This window comes from Protopterus annectens, chromosome 13.part0 (assembly GCF_019279795.1).
Source record: "Protopterus annectens isolate FY-2018-M chromosome 13.part0, PAN1.0, whole genome shotgun sequence".
In the NCBI taxonomy this organism is placed as follows: domain Eukaryota; kingdom Metazoa; phylum Chordata; order Ceratodontiformes; family Protopteridae; genus Protopterus; species Protopterus annectens.
The window spans coordinates 483,065,080-483,077,408 of record NC_056747.1 but is presented as its reverse complement, the minus strand read 5'-3'; the positions used below and the strand labels follow the sequence as shown (position 1 = coordinate 483,077,408).

Sequence of the window (12,329 nt, the reverse complement as noted above, 5' to 3'; positions counted from 1 at the left end):
AAGAGAAACTGTGGTTTACATCGTAGCCCTCAACTAGCTTTGGTGAATATGGATTTAAATATTTGTAGAGAACTGGATTTTCCCCTATTAACAGGCCACTCAAACTATCATCATTAATAAAACCCAAAAGAAAACTAGATGGAAAGGAAGGGAAAGAATTCAAAGCTATCAAGGCCTGACAACTTAGAGTTGGTAGCACATCAAACATTAGTAAAGACTATCTATAACATTATGTGCAATATTTCCAACCCCATGTTAATGGAGTCTGAAAACCATTTATTGAGTAGGGGTATATCTTCTATATCATCTGCTTATGGTAAATTAGAAAAGAATATCATTGAATTATGAATATGGAATACTCACAATATGAAATTTTACTTTAAATTTAATATTTTACTTTAGAATGCACATTTGTAAATAATGAATTTGAACCTATTCTCCTGGTACTTAAATAATGTATTTATGTTTCAGCATTAATTGTTTCAACAATTTTCAGGTGTAGCCATGGTTAATCCTATGGGAAACATCAATGCTAACATAGCATCACCAGCTTGGGAACAACAGTATATTAATAATGACCATAATATATTTAGAGAAAAGATATTATTTTATAAACGTTTTGTTGAATATTGGGTTTTTTATTATAGAATTATACTTTGGCTGAGTTGGATCAATTTTATCACTAAATTAATGCTACAATAGATTGGTTTAAGATTTAAAATGTCTACATCACAAGATGAGATTAATTTTTTAGATAATTACCTTGTAAAAAAATTATTTTGAAACATCCATTTAGAGAAAGGAACTTAGAAAGGATACATAATTGCACTTTTTAGATGCGTTATTGTGTTTATTTTACCTTTACGGCTAGGAGTTCACATAAAGAAAGGTAACAGTTCATTACAAATAGTGTGTATTTGGTAGAAGGGCCAAGGTCTTTTTAATCACATTGTGGTCTAAATGTCCTACTCCCTTTAAAGATCCATAACCAGTAATACAACAGAAATGGAGCAAATTGGACAGTTCCTCATCATCAATATTTGCCTCCTTTGAAATATTCCATCCTAAAACATATGGCTGGCTTTTCAGAGTTCATATGGAGAATCCCACAGATTAATTAATTGATTCATTGTCTCTTTATTGAGACTAAAATGCTGTTGAAGCAACAAACTAGTGTATCTGTACACACCACCACCATAAATTACAACACTGCAAAATACACAAACAAAACACTTTGGCAGGAGTATTGAAGCCACTGTACCACCTAATGTGGGGGGGGGTCTTTGAAACAGAACCCCATATTTAGATATTAAGATCAAGGTTACATGAACTCAGAGTAAGATGAAAAAAATTCACCTTACCTTTTTCTTTTACTCTGAGTCACCTGACCTCAGTATCAGTATATAGCTACTGCAAGGAAGCAAGTTCAATAAGATCACCTGCTGACGGTTCACAAATTATTGAAAGATGCACAATGGTTCAAGTCTCAACCAAGTGTAACATGATAAATGCTTGGGTTTCCACAATTCAGACTCCAGTTACTAAAATCTGCTGAGAGAGTGACTGCAGTGGTATAACTTGTGAACAGAATCCCAGCCTGGCTAAGTTGTCATGTATGCTTCAGCAGATACTTGTGGCTGTAATTTTATTTAGTTATCTATTCACTGACAGTCAATAACCAGGTAGGACGGCTGGTCAGCAGGCCCTTTTCAGATAATCTGGGCCAATAATGCAATACTTTAGTAAAATCTAATATTTATAGATATCACACTGTTTAGAAAAGCAAACTACTTATAATGCAGATAGAAAAGGATATTAAAATGCAGAAATGCAACAAATATTTTGAGTAGACACAGTAACAATGCAAATCAAAAAAGACATCAGACTTACAAACAATATCTTGAATCCGAAGAAGTTAGTAGTGATATCTTCTTTCAGTAGTAAGTTTACAGTATGTAATGGTAAATGCAGTACAAAAATATCCAGGCACATCACATTTGTTAAAAATAGCCCAATATTTACAGCAAGAATAATAAAATGCATATTGACAAATTGAAAAGTGACTGCAGTATATAAGTTATACACAGTATCAATATTGTAAAGTTATTTCCTTTTCAGGTACATTTCTGAACATACTGAATGTGTAACATCTGTACAGTGTCCATGTGGAGAAGGATATCACCATCAGTTTCAATTCAACTACCCACTTGTACTGTCTCTGGCTGTATATGCTCCCCCTGCCAGTACACATACACACACACACACACACACACACACACACACACACACACACACACACACACACACACACACACACACACACACACACACACACACAGTCTCAGTAGGAGGAGTAGAAGTTTGTAATTGTTTTATGACCTCAAGAAGCTGCACCGGATCTGAGCAATGCTGTTGTTTGTGTATTATTGACATGTAGGTGCTAAATCCTGACAGTTTCTAGCAATAGGGGGGATGCATGAGAACCAAAAGTAGGATGACCAGATGCATGTGATGTCATTCTGTACAGAAGTAATGTTTTAATATTATAGGAAACTGAAGTCACAGCAGCAGTCCGTTTCTTGGAACCTGACAAGGATCCCTTACCTACTCATCTTGCTTTGCTCTATTAAGTAAGTAGGAAAAGTAATTCTCTAGATCAGTCAGGAAAATATACTGATGCTAGTTAAATACTGTTTTTTCTGTAACTGTATGTATCTTTCCAGATGTGTTATTTTTAATATTTCCTGTGATTCAAACTTTGGTGTTTATTGTAAATAATTATTTACTGTTTTTTGTTCTTTTATTATTTATTATAACATATATTTAAACTTTCCATTGTGGTTTGTCCTTTAGAAAATATTTTAATCTTTGAGAGTACTTAAATCTACTGGTGACACTGTGGCCACTCCTGAAAGCCTAGCTATTTGGTCAACATTACTACTGATATTAATATTAATTTCACTCAGTATAATTGGGAACCCTTGCAAGAGCCTTAGAGTAGCTGGCTTTGGGGTGTCTGGTGGCAGGGTAACTACCTTATAGTCTATGTAGAAAGGGACAGAGCCAGTAAATCTGTGCCAGCCTTTCCCAGGTGTGTGTGCATGTGAAAATCAAATCTCACAGTGTGTTTGTGTTTGCAGCTTCATGTAGCAGGGTCACAAAGCACTGGTTTCACAGGGAGGGCACTGAAGGTCTTGGCTTGAACACTCAGCAGAGGTTTCAACCCTATAGCTGTACCAGTGGGGAGTCTTACTGGGGACTTGGAGGGAGACAGATAAAGAAATCTGGACTCCGGACTGACTATGTTGGCTGTGTGCTCATACAGGAAATTGTGCTTGATGTAGATAGGTCTCCATCTAGCAATATTGACTGTATCCATTTGCATTCCAAATGAATGCCCCTCTTCAGTGTCAGTGGTGAGGATTCAGGCTCCATGATTACTGGCTAAGAGAGGGGACATCACAAAGGCTTGAACAAGTAAGTGTTGAATGTATGTGTCTAGATGAAGCCAGATAGATAGTTATTTCCAAGCCAGAGTGTTTTCTGAATGGCAGAATCTAAACATATGGCACAAGCCATTAAAACACACAGTTTGTCTTCCCAAGAAGCAGTGCCTGGTTAAGTGATTTACTGAGAGACATAAAGTAGACAAAGAGAGGTATAAAGAATCAAACCCTGCATCTTTGACTACAGGAAGCAGTTCATTAAGACTTTAGAGCCTTAACCCTCTGCACTAATTGCCATTTACACTCTTCTTCATTTTCTGATAAATCACTAAAGCTTAAATGCCCCTGAAATTTACAATCAGTCAATATTGGTAGTCATTAGAGTTTCACAGGTTGTGTGGTTCACAAAGCACATGCTGATGCAAACATTGTTCTGTTATATTTTAATTCAATTATAGTATTCTGCCACTGCCTTTTACCTGTCTCTAATTTTGTCCTAGAACCTGGAAGCTCCTATGGTCAGAGCAGTACCCCAAGTTTCTCCCGTGCATGTATCTTGTACTGATACCATCAAACCAATTTAGACGTATGTTGAGCTCTGAGCTTAACATAGATTTTAAGAGATTTTTATTTTTTTAGACTGCTGCAAAAGATTCTCCTGTACAATTCAAAAAAAAAAAAAGTGCCACTGATTACATTTTTATCATTTTTGTTTAGAAAATGCATTCTCATACAATTCGTATTGCTCTTTTAATGCATTAAGTGATATGCAGATGTCTGTCACTTAAGATGGATCAACATTAATGCACTGCTTTCTGTAGTCAAAAAAAGAAGTTATGTCTTACCATAACATTCCATCTGTGTTGCTGATCTTTGTTCATTCATTACTGATGGGTTATCAGTTCCGTCCTTGGAACTGAGGCGACCAATATCAAGCTCGCATCAGCCAAAAACTCTTGAGCCAAGGTCCTACCCAGAATACTCTGCTCTCTGTTACCTCAGATTGAGTTTGCAAGTTGATAGATAAAAGTAGAGGCTACCTCTGGTCATAACAGACCTACAATAAAGGAGTACATGAGGTCAACCAAGAACCTCCAGAGGGGGACGGAGGGTGGGAAGTAATGAATGAACGAAGATCAACAACACAGATGGAACATTATGACAAGACATAACTTCTTTATTTGATGTTGTTAATCTTTGTTCATTCCATACCAATGGGACAGAGTCCCCAGCTACCTGTATCCCTGGGTGACCCTCATGGAAGGACATTCCTGAGCACCACGGAGCCAAAGGAAGCTCTACCTCTGGAGGCCAAGTGCAATTTGTAATGAAGAATAAAGGTATGAGGTTTAGCCCAAGTTGCAGCTGAGCAAATACCATTGAGGGAAGCCGTAGCATGGAAAGCTGCTGAAGTTGCCATAGACCTTGTAGAATGAGCTTTGACTCTATGAAGCAAGGTGAGATTGTTTTTGTTGTAGATAAAGGTAATACAATTTCTCAACCATGAAGTCAATGTAACTTTTGATGTAGGATGACCTCATCTAGGTCTAGGAAAAGCCAGAAACAGTTGATCTGATTTACGGGTAGATTTTGTTCTGTCCAGATAAAATCGTATTTGCCTATGAACATCCAAGGAGTATAGGCAATACTCTCCCTTGTTAGAACAGTTAGGAAAGAACCCTGGAAGGTCAATAGATTGGTTGATAGACACCACTTTTGGTAAAAAGGAAGAATTAGTTCTCAGTGATACCCTATCCTTATGGAAGATAAGATAGGGAGGTTTGATGCAGAAGTTCTGACAAGCATCTGGCCAATGTGATTGCAGTCATTCCAAGAGAGATATTTTACATCACATGAAGATGTAGCTTCAAAGGGGGAAGCTGTTAGAGCTTGCAGAACCAATGCCAAACCCCAAGGTTGTACCGTTTCTCTAAAGGGAGGTTTTAGGTTGATAATCCCTTTCAAGAAAGTTTTACAAAGTCTATGTGACATACGTGAAAAATCTTGAAACCAATGTAGAAATCTGAGATGGTAGCTAAATGCACACGAATAGTAGAGGCAGATATCCCAGAGTGGAAAAGATGTGATAAGTAATCCAGTACTATCGAAACTGAGGCTGGCAAGAGGTCGAATTGTTTATTCGCTGCCCATAGACAGAACCTTTTCCATTTGTTAAGACCGATTAGTCTGGTGGACGATTTAAGAGATGCAATAAGAATATTGCGTACAGGGGACGAGAGGTTTTCATGTCTGACAATCATTGGAAGTGGAGAAACCAAGCTGTCAGTTTCAGGGTTGTAAGACTGGGGTGAATCAGACTCTGCAGATGGGAGGTCAACATTGGGGATGGATTGAGGATCCATGGTTGATCTAACAGGTGAGGCCAGAGGAAGGGAAACCAGACTTGTCAAGGCCAATATGGAGCAATGAGGATCACTTTGCTCTTCAACTGTCATGCTTTCTTCAGAAATTGGGAAATGAGGGGAAGACGAGGATAAGCATAAAGTAGATCCGAGGGCCAAGCATGGACTACAGCATCCCTCGGTGACTGACCCCGAGGGGGGATAAGGGAAAAATAGTTGCTGCACTTGTAGTTGGTTGGGGAGGCAAATAGGTCAAAGCAAGGCTGGCCCCAGAAGTTGAAGAGTTTTGCCACTATCATAGGATTGAGGGACCACTTGTGAGGTTGCAGAATGCACCTGCTCAATTTGTCCTCTATCACACTGGAGCTCCCAGTAATGTGTGTTGCAATTAGAAAGCAGTTAGAAGCTATCACCCATTGCCATATTCTCAAGGCCTCTCGGCATAATGGGTAAGATCTGGTGCCCCCTTGTTTGTTGATGTACCAGCCCTCTGACATGTTGTCTGATTGGATCGCAATAGTCCCTGATGGAAGGATGGAATGAAATAATTGCAAAGTTAGTAGCACCTCCCTCAGTTCCAGGACATTGATATGCAAAAGGGCCTCTGTCTCCAACCAGGTACCTTGGACCGAGTTTCCCTGACATAGCCCCCCCCCACCCCATCAGGGAGGCATCCGTGGTCACCGGGGCTATTGGTTGATGGGGGTTGAAGGTGCAAGACCATTGTTGGGGATTTTGAGACATCCACCAGAGTAAATCTTGCTTGCACCTCTGAGTTGCAGTTATCTGAACAGACAAAGGATGTTGTAGAAGGTACCACTGAGTGAGAAGTAGCCATTGAAGTAGTCTCATGTGGAATCTGGCTAGAGGAACAATGGTGATCGAGGCTGCCATTGATCCCAATAGTTGGAGTACAGATCGAGTGGGAGATTTGTGGTGACAGAGCAGTGGTTGAACCTGTTGCCTTATTCGCTGAAGCCTGTGGTCTGGAAGGGATGCTGTGCAATTTCTCATGTCCAACAGTACCCCTATAAATTCCAAAGACTGAGTTGGATCTGTATTAGATTGCTCCCAGTTCATAGTGATTTCAAGGCTTTGAGCTGCTAGGAGAGTGTAGTGCAGGGCTTCTTCCAGTAGACGCTTGGTGGGGGCAGTGAGGAGCCAGTCATCTAGATATGGAAATGCCTGGAATCCTTGAAGTTGCAAGTGAGTGATAACCACTGCCATATATTTGGTGAACACTCTGGGGGCTGTAGAGAGACAGAAGGGCAGAGCTTGAAATTGGTAGTGACTGGCTCCTATGCAGAAGCGGATGTATCTTCTTGAGCGTTTGTCCATTTTTATGTGGTAATATGCATCTTGAAGATCTATAGAGCACATCCAATCATCTTTCTCCATAAGAGGAAGGATATACTGAACTGTGACCATCTGGAATTTCTCTGTTTTTACAAATTTGTTCAGTGTGCTGAGATCCAGAATTGGTCTCCAGTGCCCTGTCTTTTTTGGCACTATAAAGAACCTTGAGTAAAAACCAGATCCTATCTAGTCTGGAGAGACCATCTGGATTACTCTTTTTTGTAGCAGCTTTTGGATTTCATATGCTGTGTCTTCCCTTTAACTAGGTGGAATGTCGGGTAATACTCTGGATGAGACTGGACAATGACAGAAGGGGATGCGATAGTCTCTGAATATTATCCATTGTACCCAAGAGTTGGTGGTTATACTTTGCCAGGTAGCGGGGTACAAGGAAAAATGACCCCCCCCGACCACTTCCAGAGGTGAGCAGTTGGGCAACACTTCAGGAGTGATGATAGGGTTGGCCAGAGAAGGAATCTCTGGAACCCCATTTTTGCAGACCTCCTCTGCCCCAAAAGGGGCATCCTCCATTGGAGTTTCCCCCTCTGCCTCTAGGGGACAACTCAGCACATGCATCCTGGAAAGAGCCCTGTGATTTCCTGTGCCACATGTTCCCACTCCTCTGATTTCTGGGAGTAGAGTCACTGAGGAGTGGAGTGTTTGACACCAATGGCAGACAGGGTCTTGCCATCTAGTTCGCACCTTGCCAGCATATCTTTCACTTTAGAGCCAAACAAAGAAGTGGCCTCAATGGGGTGTTCATGAATGAAGCCTTTAAGGAGTCTGCAAAGGCACATCCAGGCATGTCATCTGCTGACTATACCCGCACCTGCCACTCTAGCCGCCCCTTCCATTACATGAGAAATAAGGTGCATGGAAGAGTTGGAAATGGACACTAGGGTGGCTATCTGAGAAGCCACATTGTCATGGACCTCGTCAGAAACAGCTCCTGCCAAGGTTTCAGAGAGGTGGTTGATAAGATCCCTCTGAAGCCTGGTAAAGTGTGCCAAATAATTCAAAGACCTTATGGCAAAGGTCGATGAAGCAAACACACACTTCCCTAGGCTGTCAATCGCCCGGGACTCCTTGTTGGGCAGGTGGACAGTCTGGCTCTCTTCTGCCAAATCCTTTTTAGTTCCAGCCACCACCACCATAGCATGTACTAGAAGACCTTGTGACCAATGTGGGTGCTCAGCTGGGGGGCGATAATATTTTATCCTGCTTCCTTGGGATCGCTTCCAGGGTGTCAGGAGCCTTCTATGTGGATTGGATGAGCTCATCGGCAGATGGTGTGACTCAGGAGGTAGGGGGACAGGCACAAAAGGCCTGCAGGAATACAGATTCCTCAGAGGAGGGATTAGAGGACTTCCACTCAACTCTCTGTCTAAGGATCTCAAGACTGTCACCAAAGGACACCTAATCAGAGGGTGAGCATTGGGACCCTTCCCCATCATCAAAATCCATATCTTCAGTCAATGACTCCTCCATGGAGTCCATGTGCTTCCTCTTGCATGACACTTTGCGGGGTACTTCCTCAGAGGGAGTTTCTGGGGATGACTGCAAAGAAAGGATCTCCTGAGGAAGAGAAACCTGAGGCCCTTGTGCAAGGATGTCCGGTGGTTGTGGCTTGGGACAGTTGCGGCACAGAGGGGGAGAGGACTCCGACATGTGGAATTTGCCAGCGGAGGCAAGTGCCTCTCCATGGGATGGGAGCCCAGAACTAAGCATGACAACCTCAGAACCAGGGTCACACCCCACCTTGACGAACCCACCCCCAGACCAGGAGTCTCAAGAGGATCGTGAAACATGAGAGAGAGAGAGGATCCATGGAGGGTGCCATGGAAAAAAATCAGCATGGAACCAGGAATGCCCTCCCCTACGGCACAGCCACTGACCTGTGAAGAGACCGATGCCCAATGCACTGAGGGCCACAAGGACACCTCTGGTTCCAAAGTGAGATCCACTATTGCAGTCGGAGGAAGGGAAGCTGCTCTCAGAGTAATAGGCTTCAAAACTTGGGTAGAAGTCAAAGGAGGAGTGTACGTTGGAGTTTGAGGAGATATACATTCACCTGAAGGAGGGAACGTGGACTTTGATGGCTGAGAGAGACCTCTGGCCACAAGCAACTGGTCGACAAGCTGCAACACATCTTGTTCAGAGAGACTTTTGGTTGACCTCATGGAGAAAGCTGAGGGCGATTTTGGCCTTTCTAGAAAAGGACTATATTGACTGCCAGCAAATGGATCCAATGAAGGAGAATACTTAGTCCTTGCTAATACAATAGGTGCAGATCCCAGAACCGAGGACTTCTGCACCGAAGAAAACGGTGTGGAAGTAGTCTGCGTCGATGACATCAGCCACATAGTAGTTGATGGTGTCTGCACTGGAAAAGCAAAAGTCTGCCCTGATGGGTACAATGCCATCAAGAAAAGTGTCTGCACTGGTAATAAGGATGGTGCCAAGAAGGACTGCACTGAAGGACATGTCAGTGCCAAAAATGTCTGTGCCATGGAGTAAGAAAAGTCATACTCGGAGCCGAAGGGGATTTTACCAATGGTGCCGAGGGAGGATGTACCTGCATGGATGGTGCCGGTAAGGGCTGCGACCAAATTGTTGGAGCCATAGTTGTCTGCATTGGGAACTCCGGTGCTGGTATTGATAAGGAAGACATGGCCGGAGCCAGAATCATTTGGGGTGGTACAAAGCCTGGAGCCAACAGGGTCACAAGTGGCCACACTGAAGTAGTAAGCAATTTCACCTTCTTATGAGTCGACTCCCTATGATCTCTAGAGAGAGAAGAGGGGAGCGACTTTGATGATGAAGTGGAAGAATGCCTCTTACAGGGTTTAAAAGGAGGGGGTGAACCCTCTGACCCAGAAATAACCTCAGAGAAAGGAGACTTGAGAAGACCTTTCAAAATGAACTTATTCTTCTTCTCGTTAAGAATCCTGGTAGAAACATTTTTACAAATCCCAAACGGGGGATCCACAGTAAGGTGGGAGACATTCAGACAGTAGACACATACGTCCTGACCATCGGAAAGTGTTAATTTATGGCCACAGTCCTTACACTGCTTGAAACCATCACTACTTTTCTTATCTGACATAATGATGTGGAGAAGAAGAACAGTATCAAAAAGAAGAGGAAAGGCTACCCAAAAGGGTAAGAAGAGAAAATGAAGGATTACCAACAATAGTAATGAAGAATTACCTCAAAGGTAAGAAAAAAAAAGGGTAATAAAGGGAAAAGACTAAAGGGAGAGAGTCTAGCATATACGATAGGTAGGAAAATATTAGTAGAAGCTATTTGAAAATATTTAGAGTAAGAACAATGTATAAAACTTTCAAAAAATTAGACACTTAGCTGAGAGAGTGGCTTGACACGGCTGTACAGCAATGTGGCAAACGAAATCTGAGGTAACAGGGAGCAGAGCATTCTGGGTAGGACCTTCGCTCAAGAGTTTTTGGCTGACGCGAGCTTGATATTGGCCAGCTCGGTTCCGAGGATGGAACCGATAACCCATCAGTAAGGAATGAATAAAGATTAACAACATCAGATCTATAGGTTTAGAACCTTTTCACCTCTTTGCCTTCTTTGTGACTTTGAGCAAACTGTATTTGATTGTTATATCTGTTTCTGTCTGTATAAATGCTTGATTCACGCATTCCAGTATTTCACTCAATTTATGAATTAGAATAGTGTGTTTTGCCCCTATTTTCTTTGTCAAGGGTGTGTAGTTCAAATCTTTCCCCTTCTAGTTCACTTTAATCTGGCAGTTGTTGCTCAGGGTTAAGGCTATGAGATAGATTTCCTGTGGTGTAGAGTTTGACTCCCTCACCCCTCCTTTGCCTATTGTATGATCTTGAGCAAGTCACTTAACCAGACAATGCTTTGGGTAACTGGAAATTTGATGAAGCGCACGTTTGATGTGCGTGAAAGCGCTCGTTTCTTTTTCTAATTAAATCAGTTGCTGTTTTATTTTGTGGTGGTTCCAGTGTTTCTTTTATTCAAATTTGGCTAGGCTCAGTGTCCCAGAATGCAGATCTAGTAACTACCTGTGAACCAGACTAGATATGGTGTAAAAGAAGAAAATTGATTTTAGTAAACAGGAGCATCATCATATGAGCCATGTTCTTTTGGTATGATCCTTGGTTTTGTTGAATGTTGACAGTGTGTTCACTATTTAGCTCTGAATAAATTGAGGCAGCATGAAAAGGAGTTAACAATGAATGCATTAAGATTTAGCTTGTTTTTTTTTTTTGCGGACATTCAGGTGTAAAAACATTATATTTGCTCTACATAATTTTGTCTATCTAGCACTTAGTGCAGATGAGTAAGGTTATGACCTGTTAAAGAGCTGCTTCATGTAGTACTGGGCTTGATTTCCTCAACTTTTTTACCTTTTGTGCGACACTGACCAAGTTACTTCACCAGATAGTGTTCATGGGCTGCTCCTGAAAAGCAGCACTTATGTCCAGTGGGTCAGCCCAAGTTGCTAGCAAATATGTTACACCTTTCACTTTTCAACTCCTGTACCCTTCACATAGTCACTAATTAGTACTTCACTATATACTTTACTTGATTATGAATCCCAGCATGTCTTATAGTTTAGTAGGTTGCCAAATGCATTTTCAGTAAATCTGAGTTTCAAAGGAAGGAGAAGTGTTTCTCCTGCTAAGTTTGCTTTCAATGACAGTGTTTTGTTTTGTTTAGAAATTGTCTTTCAGTGATTTTGTTGTAAAATTTGAAATAAAAGTTTTAACTGAATTCTAACTCTCTAGCATAATTGTAAAAGTAAAGAAGAAAATAGTATATACACTAACAGGTGTGAACAGTGCTCTGTTGTAATTGGGAAGATGTGATAATGGTATGGCTGGCAGAGGCCTGGTTCATGAGCATAGGGCCCAGTCTGACCATAATCCAGCTCAGTGATATGCTACAACATTCTGCATTATAAGCCATTCAAGCAAGAGAGATATGTACAAAATGATGTCAGAGGGATAGCTATTCTTCATGACACGGAATATATAGGGAGGTCAATTAATATAGGTGTCTTGCACTATGACCCCACCCCAAAAACAGTATGCAATATGAAATAATATTTTTGATTTTTGAATGACTTGTGGGTTGTTGAACAAAAGCTGATGCAGCATTTATATAGTCA

The 12,329-nt window shown here is 41.4% G+C and overlaps 1 protein-coding gene across 1 annotated transcript in view; it reads right to left on the bottom strand.

Moving 5' to 3' along the window:
• Positions 1–12,329, bottom strand: part of TMEM132E (transmembrane protein 132E) — a 1,376,533-nt gene that overhangs the window by 340,945 nt on the left and 1,023,259 nt on the right. The gene's annotated exons all lie outside the window — the stretch shown is intronic.